The sequence below is a fragment of the Mirounga angustirostris genome, unplaced genomic scaffold (assembly GCF_029215605.1).
Source record: "Mirounga angustirostris isolate CCGP_5_RB_7025 unplaced genomic scaffold, mMirAng1.0.hap1 SCAF_9, whole genome shotgun sequence".
Classification (NCBI taxonomy): Eukaryota; Metazoa; Chordata; class Mammalia; order Carnivora; family Phocidae; genus Mirounga; species Mirounga angustirostris.
The window spans coordinates 37473644-37491682 of NW_026991717.1; the positions used below are offsets into that span (position 1 = coordinate 37473644).

Sequence of the window (18039 nt, forward strand, 5' to 3'; positions counted from 1 at the left end):
GAGTTGCAAAATGGTGATTTCTAAATTCTCCAGTTCCTTTTACATCTATTAGCTGGCACTCTTCTATAAAGGATCATTGTTTTCTCTCTTTCTCTCCTTTTTATTACCATGAATTCATGGATTGTTATTTATACAATAATTTATAATCAAGTATAGCATCATTTTTTTGATGCTCAATGTGTCCCAAATTTGGCCAATGTCCTTTAGACATACCCCATCATTGTTTGAGCACTTCCTTGCTTTCTGGTACAATGAAATGTCCCAGGCTCACCTTGTACTTTCTTTACCCCAAATTGGGTTTCTTTTAGTGAAGAAGGCTACTTAGAAGCCAAGATCTGGACATTAGGTATGCTCAGTGCACAAGGGTCTCTCAATGAACAGTTTTTAAATTGGGATATAATTCACATACTATAAAATTCACCCTTTAAAAGTAATAATTCAAAATGCAAATAGAAACCACAATGAGGGGGCACCTGGGTGGCTCAGTCAGTTAAGTTTCTGCCTTTGGCTCAGGTCATGATCTCAGGGCCCTGGGATCGAGCTCCGCATCAGGCTCTCAGCTCAGAGGCTAGTCTGCTTCTCCCTCTGCCTCTGTGATCGCTTTCACTCTCTCTCAAATAAATAAGTAAAATCTTTAAAAAGAAAGGAAGGAAGGAAGGAAGGAAGCACAATGAGTGCTCACTTCAGCACCATTTTTACTGAAATTGGAACAATACAGAGAAGATTAGTATGGCCTCTGCACAAGGATGACATGCAAATTCGTGAAGTGTAAAAAAAAAAATCCACAAGGAGATACTATTTCACAAACATTAAGATGGCTATCATAAGAAAAGTAATTTAAACAGAGAATAACAAATGTAGGTGAGGATGTGGAAAAACCAGAACCTTGTGCACTGCTGGTGGGAAGGTAAAATGGTATAAACAGTATGGAAAACAGCATGGCAGTTCCTCGAAAATTCAAAATAAAATTTCCATATGACCCAGCAATTCCATTCTAGGTATATGCCCCAAATCACTGAAAGCAGGGTCTCAAAAAAAAGGTATTTGAACACCCATGTTCATAGCAGCATAATTCACAATAGCCAAAAAGTGGAAGAAACCTGTTTGTCAACAGATGAATGGATAAACAACATGTGATAAAGATATAGAACTTATATCTGTATATTTATATATGTATATAGTATATATATCTATATATTATTATCTTGCCTGAAAAAGGAAGGAAATTTTGCACATGCTCCAGCGTGGATGGAACTTGAGGACATTATGCTCAGTGAAATAAACCAGTCACAAAAAGTCCATTAACATGAGGAGCCTAGAGAAGTCAATTTCAGAACTGGGAGAGGAGGGAATAGAGAGTGATTATTTAATGGAACATGGAGTTTCAGTTTTGCAAAATGAAAAGAGTTCTGGAAACGGACGGTAGCGATGGTTGCTCAACAATGTGAATGTACTTAACGCCACTGGGCCACACACTTAAATATTCTTAAAATGATAAATTTTAGGTTATGTATATTTTACCACAAGTTTTTAAAATTCCATGATTTTTATTGTGTTCACAGAGTCTTAGAGCCATCACCACTTCTAATTCTGGAACATTCTTTTTTTTTTTTTTTTTAAGATTTTATTATTTATTTATCTGAGAGAGAGAGAATGAGAGAGAGAGAGCACATGAGAGGGGGGAGGGTCAGAGGGAGAAGCAGGGAGCCCGATGCGGGACTTGATCCCAGCACTCCAGGATCATGACCTGAGCCGAAGGCAGTCGCTTAACCAACTGAGCCAACCAGGCGCCCATTCTGGAACATTCTTATCATTCCCGCAAGAAACCTGGTATTAGCAAGTACTAGCGATTACTGCCAGCAATCACTTCCTAGTGCCCGTTTCTCCTCAGCCCCAAATCTACTTTCAATCTCTATACATTTGCCTATTCTGGACATTTTATATGAATGAAATTATGAAGTATACGGCCTTTGTGTCTGTCACTTAGCATAATATTTTCAAAGTTCATTCATGTTGTAATATGTACGAGTATTTCATTTCTTTTCATGGCCAAATAATATTCCGTTGTATGGATATATCACATTTGTTTATTCATTGGTTAGTTGGTGGGTATTTGGATCGTTTCCATTTTGGGCTTTAAGAATAATGCTGCCGTGAACTTTAGTGTACAAGTTTTTGTGTGAGCATATTTTTCTTTGGATATATACTTGGAGGGGAATTGCTGGGTTATATGGTCTCTCTGTGCTTAACTTTTTTTTAAGGCTTTAACTTTCATTTTTAAGTAATTGCTACACCCAAAGTGGGACTCAAACCTACAACCCTGAGATCAAGAGCCATGTGCTCTACCGACTGAACCAGCCAGGTACCCCTTTATTTAATAAAAGAAAATTAAATTTTTTTAAGTAGCATGCTTCACTTTTCAAGGAACTACCAGACTGTTTTCCCCAGCGCCTGCAGCATTTTACCTTCGTACCAGTGTATGAGGGTTTCCAATAGTTTTTTTGAATAGTTTTATTAGTCATCTTCTAATCTTTCTAAAAAGGATCTATAAATTGGCTTAAATCATACAGCTCGGTGCCTTGTTTGTTTGTTTTGTTTTTTTTAAGATTTTATTTATTTATTTGTCAGAGAGAGACAGAGCACAAGCAGGGAGAGAGGCAGGCAGAGGGAGAAGCAGGCTTCCCGCTGAGCAGGGAGCCCGATGCGGGACTCGATCCCAGGACTCTGGGATCATGACCTGAGCCGAAGGCAGACGCTTAACCGACTGAGCCACCCAGGCGTCCCGCTCGGTGCTTTGTTTGGCTTTGCAAATTTGTAATAAAATATGCTGGGAATGCCTCCCATGTGAGAAAAAATGAGCTATTTTAATCATAAAATATATACGACAGCCTCTGTTATCTCTAATCCAGAATGTTTTTCTATTCGAGCCTAACACCTGTGGCCTCCGGACTATTTGGCCGACCCGGACAGGTAGGTACGGGACGAGGCCCCGACTTGGCCAGTCCTGCTGGAGAGGGCTTGCTGAGCCCTCAGCCTCCCGTCCACCCCTTTTCCGCAATGCAGAGCGGCGGCGAACTACATTTCCCAGAATGCCCCCGCTGGGAGGTTGGAGTTGGCACGAAAGGGATTCGGGGGGAAATTTGGACGGTAGACGCGAAAGGGACGCTGTTCGTCTCCAGAGGTGGTGACAGCCGGATGCCGAGCGGATGTGAGAGTGGCCCAGGCTGCCCGGCGAGCCGTGCCGACCCCCGCTTCGGGCCGAGACCGTCAGCGTCCGCTCGTGCCTCCGCAGCCGCCGCCCCAGCTCGGCTCCCTCCCTGCTCGTCCAACCACCGTGGGAGCCCCTCCCGCGGCATTAGACCCTAGACCCAGAAGACGTGGAGCGGCTCGTGTTTTCCTGGACAAACCCCGAATCATACATGTGTATAGGGGCCAGAGGTACCACTTAACGTTTAATATATTTAAAATACAATGGGGCGGGGGCGGGGAATGTGATGTGTCTAGAGACAGTGTTTTTGCCCCTATGGGAAATTTCTGTTTCGGAGGCAAACTGGAGTCAGCCTTGCTAGTCTTAATTTATCATGAGCATTAAACAACAACAAAAAAGCATTTAAAAGTGTCGTTAAAAACTCATTGTAAGCTCCATTTAATGGTAGAATAATAATCCACCAAACAGATATCTTATGATTTAACGAACTAGTCCCCAAAGGTTGGCATTTAGGCTATTGTTTAAAATTGTTTTGGCAATTATGAATAATCTTGAGAAGAGCGATTCTTATGATTACTTTCTTTAGACAGATTCCAAAAAGTGGTGATTTCTGGTTCAAAGAATATAAACATATTAAAGATTATGAATACACACTGCTAGATTGGTTTCCAGAAATGTAGCAATTTACACTCCTACAAGTAGTTACCAAGAATTTGTCTTGCCTGTCAGGACAGACTATGACTGCCATCAAATACTAGAATATAACAGTAATGTTTGCTAATTTGCTAGGTAAAATTTCAGGTTTAATTTTTATTCACTTGTTGATTAGCCAAGATTGTGTTCTCTCTCTCTTCCTTCCCTTCCTAACTTCCGTCCCTCCCCTCCCCCTTTCCCCCTTTCCCCTTCCTTCTCTTCCTCTTCCCTCCCTTCTCCTCTCCTCTCTTCTTTTCCTTTCCCTCTTTTTTCTTTCTTCCCTTCCTTTATTCTCTTTCCCTCCCTCCTTCTTTCCCTCTATTCTTCCTTCCTTTCTAGAATTCACATGCTTTGCCTATAAATCTGTCAAATACCATGTTTTTATAAATTCCCCCAACTTCCTGTTGCATTTAATTCTGTTTGCATATAATTTTATTATATATCTTAATAGTTTTTATGTAGCAAAAATCTATTCCTTTAGAATTTCTAACATTGCTTTCAATATTAGTTTATTTGCCATTTGGAAATAAGATAAATACTACCCTCTATTTTCTGTTATTTATGGCTTGATTTAAAATTATGGCTTGATTTTATACATTACCTCTTTCACTTTACCTGAACTCTTTGGGGCGTGGGGGTGGGGCATATATGAAAAGAAGAAGATCTAACTTAATTTTTCCCTGAAGCAACTAGTTGCTTGAGCGCCCTTTGGACAAATCCTACCTTTACGTAATTATATTTTCAGATTCTAAATGTGGCTGTTTTAAATAATTAAGACATGCATGTTGAAGAAAGTTCAAACACCTCAGAAATACATAGTGTGGAAAATGAAAGAATCCCACCCCTTAAAGGTAACCACGGCTGATGATTTAGTGAATTTTTTAAAATTTAGCTTTTTATTTTTCATTTTATTTATTTTTTAAAGATTTATTTATTTATTATTTGAGAGACTGAGAGACAGAGAGAGAGAGAGAGAGCATGCATATGCTTACACGTCCAAGCATGGTGGAGAGGGGCAGAGGGAGAGGGAGAGAGAGAAGCTCAAGCAGACTCCTCACTGAGCACTGAGCTTGGAACCCCATGCTGGGCTGGATCCCAGGACCTTGAGACCATGACTTGAGCCGAAATCAAGGGTCCGGCACTTAACCCACCGAGCCACCCACGTGCCCCTAAAATTTAGCTTTTTAAATTGAGGTATGGTTTATAAAAATAATATGCATAGATTTTAAATGTACAGTTTGATGAGTTTTGACAAATATATATGCCTATATAACCATCAGCCAATCAAGATACAAAACATTTGTGCACCCAAAAAGTTCTCTCTTGCCCCTTTCCAGTCAATCCCCATTTTCCCAAAGCAACAACTATTCCAATTTCAATCTCTTTGGTCTTGTTTTGGCTGTTCTTAAACTTCATATAAATGGAATCCTAAGTATAAACTCATTTATGTCTGGCTTCTTTCACGCAACATAATTCTTTTGAGAGTCATCTATGTTAATCTGTGTATTAGCACTTCTATTTATTGCTGGATAGTTTTCCAGTGCATGGATAAGTCACAGTTTGTTTATCCATTCACTTATTGATGGACATAGGAGTCCTTCCCAGTTTGAGGCTATGTCAAATAAATCTGCTAAGAACATTCTAGTTCAAGACTTTCTGTAAACATTTCCAGAGTGGAATTCCTGGGGCATAGGGTAGGTGTAACTTAAATTTTATAAGCAACAGACATACGATTTTTCAAAGTGGTTGTACCATTTAACCATCCACCAGCAGTGTGGAACAGCTGCGTCACATTCTCACCAAAACTTGATATTATCTTTTGCGTGTGATTCTATTTTAAATATATTTTGTTAAAATTTTAGCACAGTCACACAAGTTGCAAGTACAATACAGAGAACATTTTCCTTCACCATTTTAGAATAAATTGCCAACCTGATGCTCCATTCCCCCCAATTCTTGAGTGTGTATTTTACACAATCAAGGACATTCTCCTACATAATGATCAAAATTAGGAAGTTAATCTTGGTGCACAAAAAACATCTAATCCTTAGACACTATTCACTATTCAATTTAACAATTGTCCTAATAATGTTTTTTTCTAGTAAGAGGATCCTGTTCAAAAAGTCTATGTTGCATTTAGTTGTCAAATTTCTTTAGTCTCCATCAAACTGGAACTTTCCTCAGGTTGCCTTTTTTATTTTTAAAATTATTTTTGTTTGTTTGTTTATTTATTTATTTATTTTTATTTCTTGAGAGAGAAAGTGTGAGCAGGAAGGGGCTGAGGGAGAAGGAGAGAGAGAATCCTAAGCAGGTTCCATGCTGAGTGCAGAGCCCAATGTGGGCTCCATCTCACGACCCTAAGATCATGACCTGAGCCAAAACCCATAGTCGGATGCTCAACTGACTGAGCCAGCCAGGTGCCCCAACAAGTTGCCTTTTTTTTAAAGTTTCCAAGCCAATTATATTATAGAATGGCCTCAAAATTTGGGGACATTTGATGTCTCTTCATAACTGTATCCATGTTACACATATTTGGCAAGAGTATCATAGCAGGTACATGACTTTAATTTGTCCCCTTACTGATAATATTCACTTTGATCATTTGAATAAGGTGATGTCTGCATGGTTTCTCCAACAGAAAGTTACTTTTTTCTCTTTGTGATTAATATTTTTGTAGGGAAATACTCTGATATTAGGTAACTAATTGCTTCCAGAACTTTTAGTTTGTTCATTTATTAATTTATATCTGTATGGACTTGTGGTTTCCTGTGTTCTTCAGTGGGCAATAATCTATTACTATCATTTATTTTGATACTCAAATTGTACCATATTTGGCCCTATAAGCTGGCTTCTCTGTCCTTTTGAAATACCCCTATCATTCTTTGAACAATTCTCTGCTTTCTGGCACAAGAACATTCACTATTGTCTTGAACTGAGAATGAGTCATTCTCCAAGGAGACTTAGTTTCTTTTAATGGAGGCTGGTATTTAGAAACCAAGATTTAGGCACTTGTTGTGCTCATTGTTATTAGCATATCACTGCTCCTAGTGCCTATCTCAGGAGAAAACTAGGGAATATGTGAATGGATACACACACACACACACACCAAGTGCACACATTTACATCTATGTTTATTTCTTTCCTTTTTTTGAGAGGGAGAAAAAGTACACACGCTCACAGGGGTGGGGTGGGGGTAGGGGCAGAGAGAGAGGAGAGAGAGAGAGAGAATCTTAAGCAGGTTCCACAATCCTGAGATTGTGATTTGGGCCAAAATCAAGAGTCAGACTCTCAACCTACTGAGCCACCCAGGCGCCCCATCTGTGCTTATTTCTATACCTCTTTACATTTATTGAAAACCTAAGTCTACACCAATACTTCCAATTCCAACCCAACTCATATGGCTCACCTTAGTTTTCCCACTTTACATATTTGTAACTCTTTTCTCTGACATGTGTTATCCTTATTATATTTATTTGATCGGTACACTGAATGTATCTAATCTACCATGTCCACTCCTATCTCCTCCCAATGTGGTCACCCTCCTCACTATATTTACTCTGATACTCCACTCCAGATTACTCTTCTACCAGGACACCCTCCTCTCCTTGTTCAGGTTCTGAGATCCTGCTTTGGGCCTCCTGTTCAAATGGATGACCCCCTTAGACCACTTAGGCTCTGACTCTTTGGGCCACCCTCACATGGACACCTTCTCACTCAGCTCAGGCTCTAACTCCCCATGTTGGGCTATCTCCCATATGGACTCTCTGCTCTTTCTATTCAGGCTCTGACATCTAACACTGGGCTTCTCTCTGTGTGAGCACCTGTCTTACCTTGCTTATGCTCTAATATGCTGTATTGAACTGTCCCTAAACATGCTTGCTCCCCTCACTCTGCTAGAGTTCTGATACACTGTTCTCACCCATTGTGGCTGCCTCTTCCCCCAAATCTCCATTATGTGGCACCTACTTGGCTCTGCTCCACATGATGGCTTTAGGACTGAATTGTTTGGGAAGCAAAGGGAAAGAGGAAGGGGTATGGACCTATTGTAATTCCTTTAAATTTTAGTTATTCTAAAGGGTATGACATAATGTCTCATTATGTTTTTAGAGTACGTATCTTTGATGAATAATGACGTAGAGCTTCTTTTATGTGCTTATTGGCCATTTGTACATCTTTTTGTCAAGTGTCTACTTGAGGGTTTTTTTTCCCTTCTGCCTTATTGATTTGTAAGAATTCTTCACATATTCTGGATTCAAGTCTTTTTAAAATGTATATATTGAGAACGTATTTAACCACTCTGTGGCTTGCCTTTTTATTATCTTAATGGTGAAGTTTTTACTTTTTATGAAGTCCAACTTATGAATTTTAATTTTATGGTTAGTGTTTTTGTGTTCCATCTGAAATATCTGCCTACTCCAAATTCATGAAGATCTTCTTCTGTGTTTTCTTTTAAAAGCTTTAAATTTTAGACTTTATGGTTAGGTCTCTGATCCATCTAAAATTAATTTTTGTTTACGCTGTGAGACCCAAGTCCAAGGTTATTTTTTTCCATGCAGATATCCAGTTGTACCAATACTTTTTGTTAAAAAAAGATTTTCATTTTCTGATGAATGACCTTGGATCTTTTGTCAAAAATCAATTATTGCATACATGTGGATTTATTTCTGTATTTTCTATACTATTACAGTGATCTGTAGTCTACTAATACACCAATACCCCCACTGTACTTGATTATTGTACCATCATAATCAGGTAGTATAAGTCCTCCACTTTTTTTTTTTTTTAAAGATTTTATTTATTTATTTGACAGAGAGAGAGAGAGGTAGAGTGGCAGGAAGAGGGAGAGGGAGAAGCAGTTTCCTGCTGAGCAGGGAGCCCGACATGGGGCTCGATCCCAGGACCCTGGGATCATGACCTGAGCTGAAGGCAGACGCTTAACCAACTGAGCCACCCAGGTGCCCCAAAAGTCCTCCACTTTTGTTCTTCTTTTTCAAGATTGTTTCTGCTAGATCCTTTGGGTTGCCATACAAATTTTAGAATCAGCTTGTTGATTAGCTACAAAAAATGCTGCCTTGGAATTTGATTTGGGAAAGTTGCCATCTTAATAATATTGGGTTTTTTATTAAATGAACATTATATATTTTCATTTATTTAGGTCTTTCCTAAAATTTTTCACAATGTTTATCATTTGCAGTATATAGGCATACCAGAAATATTACGGGTTTCGTTCCAGACCACCACAATAAAGTGAATAAAACAGTAAAGAGTCAAATGAATTTTTTGGTTCCCCAGTGCATAGAAAACTTACACTTACACAATAGTCTATTAAGTGTGCAACAGCATTATGTCTAAAAAACAGTGTACATGTCTTAAGTAAAAAAATATTGCTAAAAAATGCTAATCATCTGAGCTTTTAGCGAGTCATCATCTTTTTGCTGGTGGAGGGTCTTGTTTGCTGTTGATGGCTGCTTGACAGATCTGGGTGGTGATTGCTGAAGCTTGGGGTGGCTGTGACAATTTCTTAAAATAAGACAACAATGAAGTTTGCTGCATGGATGGACTCTTCCTTTCACGAATTATTTCTCTGTTGCATGCAGCGCTGCTTGATAGCATTTTCCCCATAGTCCTTCAAAACTGGAGTCAGTCCTCTCAAACTCTGCTGCTCTATCAACTAACTTTATGTCATATTCTAAATCCTTTGTTGTCATTTCAGCAATCTGCACAGCATCTTCACCACCTTCTTTGCTCATCCATAAGAAGCAACTCCCCATCTGTTCAAGTTTTATCATGAGACTGTAGCAGTTCGGTCCCATCTTCAGACTCCATTTCTAATTCCAGTTCTCTTGCTATTTCCACCACATCTGCAGTGACTTCCTCCACTCAAGTCTGGAATGCATCAAAGTCCTCCGTGTGGACTGGAATCTACTTCTTCCAAACTCCTGTTAACAACGTTGGTATTCCATGGTCCTCAATCCCAGGATGTGACCTTTCTGGGGTTTCTATTCATGCCTCTGTATCTATGACTGTTTATACATTCTACATTAGGCTGGGCCTAACCTCTCATGTCTTCCATGATTGTGCAACCTCTGAAATCTGTTCAGCTCTCAGCTTTCCAGAAACTTCCCTGTGGAATCTCCTGGGGTCTTGCCCTGCTCATGCACATCTTAACAGTGGGCCAGGTACCCAAGGGAAGTTTTTATGCAATTTTAGAGGGTTCCTTCTCTGCAGCTGCCTCCTCTAAGGCACCTTGCCCTCCAAACCCAGCTGTGTTAGCAGGCCTATGCTCTGAGCTCTGTTTCCTCTGCCCAGAGACATTGCTGCCCTCTGCTTGGGCTCCATAGCCCTGTGATGAATGCAAGGCTGACCTCATGTGCTTCTCTTTTCTGAAGGGTGATAACCCTGCCTTGGTTTCTGTTCAATGCCTGCAATTGTTGTGTGTTCAAATGCCTATATTTGTCTAGCTTTTATTGTTGTTTACAGCAGGAAGATGAGTCCAGTGTCAGGCACTCAATCTTAACTAGAGCTGGAAGTCAAGAGGTTCATCTTTTAAAAGAAATTAATTTAAAGAACCATTATATTTTTCTCATCTCTAGCTCTAGTGCAAGACTAAATATAGAGCCTCTTACCAAATACTCTTGGTCAAATTCAAATCCCAAACTGAAAGCCCTATATTTTTATAGGGTTCTGTCCTTTCTTTTCACACCTTCCATAAAACAGTGAAAAGCTTAATAAAATATATTCATCCCAATCTTTGCTAAATTTCCTATTCATATAATTGGAGGAAACCTAAAAAATTTACATATTGATTTTTATAGACCATTAGAGGCAAAGTTAGATTTCTTTGGTCAAAGATAGAACATGGAAGTACAAGTGCTCAGATTTCCTTCAGTTGTTAAAGGAGAGTGAAATTGATGAGCTTTTTTATCTCATTCCTTCCTTTTATTTTTATTTATTTTTTAAAAAGGTTTATTTATTTATTTTAGGGATAGAGAGAGCACATGAGCCGGGGGGCGGGTGGCGGGAGAGGGAGAGAGAGAATCTCAAGCAGACTCCCTGCTGAGCGTGGAAGCTGGGGCTTGATCCTATGACCCCGAGATCATGACCTAAGCCAAAATCAAGAGTCTCACGCTTAACCGACTAAGCCACCCAGGTGCCCCTCATTCCTTTAAAAAAAAAAAAAATCTAAAAATATAGGGGTGCTCAAAAAAGGGGGGTACTCAGTGGGGAGTCTGCTTGAAATTTCCCTCCCTCTGCCGCCTCCCCCCCAGCTCACACTTACATGCACATGTTCTCTCTCTCTCTAAAATAAATAAATCTTTTTTAAAAATTAAAAAAATAAATAAAATAAATTTTAAAAATTTAAAAAATTTAAAAAAAATTAAAAAATAAATAAATAAATAAATAAAAATTAAAAAATTTTTTTCCAGTTGTAATGAGATACAATTAACATATAACATTGTATTAGTTTTAGTAACATGATTTGATATATGTACAGGACTACCACAGTAAGTTTAGTTAGCATCCATCACCACAAATAGTTATAATTTATGTGTGTGTGTGATCAGAACTTTCAAGATCGACTCTCTTAGCAACTTTAAAATATAGGATACAGTAGTAACTATAGTCACCATGGTGTATATTAAATCCCCAGAACTTATTTATCTTATAACTGGAAGTTTGTACGATATGACCTTCACACATTTTGTCCAGCCCCCTACCCCCCTGCCTCTGACAACCTCGGTACCTATGAATTTGATTTTTTAAGATTCCACATGTAAGCAAGATCATACAATATTTCTTTCTCTGTCTGACTTGTTTCATTTAGCATAAGCTAGCATATCCTCAAGTTTTATATTGTTGCAAATGGCAGAATTTCCTTCTTTTTTATGACTAAGTCATAGATAAACAGATCGATCTCACATTTTTCTCTATCCATTCATCCACTGACATATACTTAGGTTATTTCCATGTCTTGGCTATCATAAATAATGCTGCAATGAACATGGAGGTACAGATACCTTTTCAAGATAGTGATTTCATTTCGTTCAGACATATTCCAGAAGTAGAAAGCCTCCATTTTTAATTTTTTGAGGAAACTCCATACTGTTTTTCATAGTGGCTGCACCAATTTACATTTCCAACAGTGCGCAAGGTGTCCCTTTCCTCCACATCCTCACCAACACTTGTTATCTCTTCTCTTTTTGATGATAGCCATTCTGACAGGTGTGGGGTGATATCTCCTTGTCGTTTTGATTTGCACTTCCCTGACGGTTAGTGATGCTGAGTACCTTTTCATGTACCTATTGCCCTTTTGTGTGTCCTCTTTGGAAAATGTCTATTCAGATCTTCTGCCTATTTTTGTTTTTGTTTTAAAGATTTTATTTTTAAGTAATCTCTGCACCCAACGTGGGGCTTGAACCTCCAACCCTGGATCAAGAGTCACATGCTCCACCAACCGAGCCAGCCAGGCACCCCACTCTGCATTTTTTTCACTGGATTGTTTGTTATTGAGTTGCATGCGTTCTTTATATATTTTGGATATTATCCCCTTCTCAGATATATGATTTACAAATATTTTCTCCCATTTTGTAGGTGCCTTTTCATTTTGTTGATGGTTTCCTTTGCTGCGCAGCTTTTTAGTTTGATGTAGTCCCACTTGTTTATTTTTGCTTTTGTTGCCTTTGCTTTTGGTGTCAAATCCAAAAAATCATTGCCAAGACCAATGTCAAGGAGTTTACGCCCTGTGTTTTCTTCTAGGAGTTTTATGGTTTCAGGTCTTTGAACTTTGTCATCTCATTCCTTCTTCCTTTTTTTTTTAAGATTTTATTTATTTATTTATTTGATGGAGAGAGACACAGCGAGAGCAGGAACACAAGCGGGGGGAGTGGGAGAGGGAGAAGCAGGCCTCCTGCGGAGCAGGGAGCCTGATGTGGGGCTCGATCCCAGGACCCCGGGATCATGACCTGAGCCGAAGGCAGACGCCTAACGACTGAGCCACCCAGGCGCCCCATTCCTTCTTCCTTTTTGATGAATGCAAAACCTAAAGGAACAAAAGTTGTGTACCCTCTCTAAAATTGGCATAGACACAAAATTAGAGTTAGTGAGCTCTGTAATTCCCATCTTTCTTACAAATTGCCTGTAGGACAATTCAATCCTGGGTAGGAACCTAAAATAAAAGACAATTCCGGGGTAGAAGTCTAGAATAAAATTTTTATAGTAGGAAAGCTTCTGTGTTATGGTCATAGAAACAAGGATTTATTTTTGTTTCCCTCATGTTGGAAAGAACAAAGAAGTTACTTAGCAATCCCTGTTTCCCCAATACCCTATTGCTATTTACTTGACATTGAAGATTAAAGTTATTTCAATGTGTGAAAGGGACTTTTTAAAAATAGAGTGCCCACTATGTTCAAAACAATTATTTAGTCATTAAATATATATATTGAATATTTAATGTTTAAATATGGCAGGGGTAACAAAAACATGTTAAACATCATTCTTATCTTCAAGGATTTATTGTGGGAGGGGTAAAAAAACAGCACCTGGAAACATTGGCCCCCTGTTGCCCTTTATAGTGTTATGGAAGTTCAAGGAGAGGAAAGATCTTGTTTGTTTGGGTGGATCATAAAAGGTTTCATGAAAGCAGTGGCATCAAATTTGGTCTTAAATTTTGGGTAAGAATTTTGACTGGTGGGGAAAAAAAGAAAAGAACACATAAGCTGGGAGAAACTATAGTCAAAGAAAAGAAGGGAAGAGAGAAAGTTCCAATTTCTGGAAATTAGAGATAGCAATGGAAAGGTAGTGTGGGGGTCTCCTTGCTGGGAGTTTCAATGACAGGCTGGGGGGTGTAGGCCATCAGGAACTGAGAGGCTGTTATTGATCATGGGAGCACTGTGACTGGAGCTCACTCAGAAACATTCATCTGGCCACAAGAGGATATCAGGACCTCTAGGCAAGTGCTGGTACACAGAAGAGTTTCCAACTACTTGAGTAGAAAATCTTGGGACACTGTAGTGAGTTTGCATAAAATTAAATATATGTAATGTAAATGACTCCCCTATATTCTGAATTTGAGTCCTCCCTACATTACCATTTTTTTTTAAAGATCTTATTTCTTTGAGAGAGAGAGAGAGAGAGCGAGCATGAGCAGGGAGAGGGGCAGAGGGAGATGGACAAACAGACTCTTGACTGAGCGGGGAGCCCGACATGGGGCTTGATCCCAGGACCCTGAGGTCATGACCTGAGCCAAAGTCAGACGCTTAACCGACTGAGCCACCCAGGTGCCCCTACATTACCATTTTTAAAATAGTCTATAAATAAATAAATAATAAATGCCCATGTTCATTGCATCATTCTTTACATTAGCCAAGACATGGAAACAACTTAAGTGTCCATCAATGGTGAATGGATGAAGAAAATGTGATATATCTCAATATATCATGTATATTATGTATTATCTGGCAAAAGCAAAAATTGGTGATCCCATGTTGGTCCTTAAAACACTTTTTTCGAAATGTTATAGGTGAGAAAAACAGAAGCCTGAGAACTACTGTCACATTGGGTCAATGTGGACATGAGGGAGATTGGTGCACTCTTAGAGCAGAGGAAGGGGGCTGAAAGGAGCAGAGATATTTGGGAAATAAAACTTGGAAGATGAGGCAACTGTTTGGCTGTGAGTCAACAGAGGACAATGCCAAGGGACAGGAGAGTGAGGAGCACGATGGTATTTTGGTGGAGGCAGAACAGGCAGAGGCTGACAGGGAAGGTTAGTTTGGGGAATGTTCTGTGGATGCTCCTGAGGAGAGCTGTTTGCAATTGTCTCATGGGCAATGGAAATGTCAGTCTGGAGCTCGGGAGGGAGGCTCATTTATTGATGAGACGACAGACATTTATTTTACACCTACTATGAATCAAGCACTAAATGTGGGGGAAAGAGATATATTTGCATGTCATTTATATAGACTCTCTTACAATTATCTTTTCTTCATTAAGTCCTTGTTACTTAATATAATTTTTTTATGTCTGTTTTATGGTGCTTCTGAGAACCTGTAATTCAAAGATACACTGCAAATACAATAATAAATATTTGAAATTTACAATTCATCTACAAAATCATAAATGGATAGAAAACTAAGACCGAAAAAACAACTTTATTGGTGTATTAGTTGGCATGGGCTGTGGTAATAAATAGATCAAAAAGGTAATGGCACAGCACCATCCAAGTCTCTATCTTGGTCACAGTTTATCTCTAGATTCGCAAGTGAATAGCTTGGTAGCTGGGTTTTCCTTAGAGACCCAAGCTGAGGCAGGTTCCACCCTCGAGAACAGCACGCAGCTTCTAAGGTCCTCTGTCCCCTTCATCTCAGTCGGCCAATGCATTGGAAATTTAAGGCCTCAAAGTGGCAAACGTCCCTTCTAGGAACACTTCGTGGCCTAAAACTCAAGTCATATGGCCGGATCTAACTACAAGGGCAGCTGGGAAGCTCAGCCCAGCTTTGTGTCCAGGAAGAAGACGAAATAGATTTTGTTGAATAATTAGTAGTCAGCCATGATTTGCATTAAATAACTTGAGTAAAAGTGAATTTAAATAACTAAAACAGGGGTGCCTGGGTGGCTCATTTGGTTGGGCATCTGCCTTTGGCTCGGGTCCTGGTCCCGGGATCCTGGGATTGAGCCCAACATCGGGCTCCCTGCTCGGTGGGGAGTCTGCTTCTCCCTCTGCCCCTCCTCCTGCTTGCATGCTCTCTCTTAATTAAATAAATAAATAAATAAATAAATAAATAAATAAATAAATAAATAAATAAATAAAAACAGGTGGTCATGAGGAGCCTGCCTGTTGTGTGTGCATGAACAGAATCTTTAGCACTGCATTTCTGGAGAGAAGTGATTGCCATTTGTAAGGAACTTATATTCATATAACAGTTAAGCTATGCTTTAGTAGTTATAAGAACCAAACTTAAAAACAGTTGAATTCCTATAACATTGTTCAGAGTCCTCGCGAGGATATCATTTGCTTTTTCTAGCTGAAAAGCAATAGGAGCTAAGTGACCTGAGATGATGGGGGGCAAGAGGAAAGAGGACAGTACCCCAGGATTAATATGTTTTCTACAAGCAGATCCTTTACGACCTTCCTCTCTGTTCCCAGGAATATGGGCCTCTTTGATGTGTTTGTGGTTTTGACATTTCTTTCACCATCAGCATTTTTTCTCCAAAATTGTCCTTAAAGTGACTGTATCCTTTTATGATCCCTTACTTAGCCTGTGACCACTTTCCTACTCCCAATAAATTTTTACAACAAATCTCATCCACTTCAGCTTCGTCCTGCACTTGAGCCTGAACGTGTGCTCAGAGTGGCAGATGGAAACCCATCAGCAGTAATAAATACATCACTACTCAAGATCTTCTATCGCTTGATAGCCAGAGATCGCTGCAATATAAGACTATTAGATAATAGATTATTCCTATCTTTAGTGTATCCCTCAGGACTAAATTCCTTGTGACTTAAAATCAAATATCTCTACTGGAGAGCCTTCTTCTCAAAGTCTTAAAGTTATTATCAGTTCCGTTAAGTATTGCATTGACATGAACAATAATATATTGTTTATTATGGCCTAGGATTTGGAGAGGGAAGCATTTGGAAGGAAATTAAGGATTTCAGACATTAGCTCTGTTTTAGGTTGATCCTAGGTAGATGATGCAGTCTTGTCTGATAGGACTGCTCTGACAAAATACCAGATTGGGTGGTTTATAAACAAAACAAAACATTTATTTTTCAGAGTTCTGGAGGCTAAAAGTCTGAGATCAGGTGCCACCCTCTTCTGAGTTGTACTTTTGCTCTATCCTCACATGGTAGAAGGACTAGGGAACTCTGTGGGTCCTCCTTAATGAAGACACGAATCTCCATCCTGAGGGTCCAGCCTCATGACCTAGTCACCTCCTATTAGGAGTATCCTCCTCCTAGTACCATTACCTTGGGGATTAGGATTTCAACATGTGAATTTGGGGTGGGGGGTGCAAACATTCAGACCATAGCGAGTCTCTTCCTGGTAAGTTGTAGGGAGCCAGAGAGGAGCTAAGATGGGGGTAATTTGGATCATTAGGAAACCTTCACAGTATTGTTCAATCAGAACACTTTAGTGGATTTTACTTTTGGTCCCCTAGCATCAGAATACTCTTTGGGCAGAATCCTAAAATAGATAGGAGGCAGGGTCACACATCCCACTGTAGAAACTAAAGAGGGCAGATAATCTTTTTCCCTGACAGCTGGGGCATCTGCAAATGTTCCTGCCAGGGGCTTTGAACCTTGAAGGAGCGACACAAAAATGGAGGCTCCTGAGAGATCACTTGCAGCAATGGCAGGGTGCAGTCCACAGTTTAGAGGTGACTTCTGTGGTTTGGGGGGTTCCTCTTCAGACTATACTGGAACACTGCCCAGTTTCCCCTCTCTCCTGCTCTTTTCCTGGACCTTATTCTTACGTTCTGTGATAGCCTTATATGAAATTGCTTTCTGCTTGCATTGGTTGGGGAAAATTTGTAGTCTGCAACCAAGAATTCCAGCTAGCACGAACATCCCCCAAATCTGCTATACTTATATTTCCATTAAAACTTTATCTTATTGGAAAAATTATCAACTGAAAGACTTAGAAAATACAAACAAAAAACACTGTAACCCCATCACCACAGAGCAACTTTGTAAAAAAAATTTTGAAACATTTTCTGGTGCAGGGGCGCCTGGGTGGCTCAGTTGGTTAAGCGTCTGCCTTCCACTCAGGTCATGATCCCTGATCGAGTCCCACTTCGGGCTCCCTGCTCATCGGGGAGCCTGCTTCTCCCTCTGCCTGCCGCTCCCCCTACTTGTGCGCTCTCTCTCTGACAAATAAATAAATAAATAAATTTTTTTTAAAAGAAACATTTTCTGGTGCATAGTCTCTCCAACTTTTTCCTGGGCATATGAATATACTGTTTCTTTAGCTATTATAAAAAGTGCTACCACATTGCGATCAACATGCTTGTTATTTGCCTGCTATTCGGCCTTATCTGTAGCATTGCTTCTCAGTATGAACATAAACACAGACATGATGAGTTGGTCCAGCCTAGGGAAAAATATTTGTCACACTTACTCGTTTCCTTTGAGTAAATAT

General features: G+C 39.6%; 1 non-coding gene across 1 annotated transcript; it reads left to right on the top strand.

Annotated features, from left to right (window-relative positions):
* Positions 1 to 674: 674 nt before the first annotated feature.
* LOC123862569 (U6 spliceosomal RNA) lies at positions 675 to 781 on the top strand. Its single transcript, XR_006795272.1, has one exon. It is a non-coding gene; the product is annotated as a U6 spliceosomal RNA (small nuclear RNA).
* Positions 782 to 18039: the final 17258 nt, after the last annotated feature.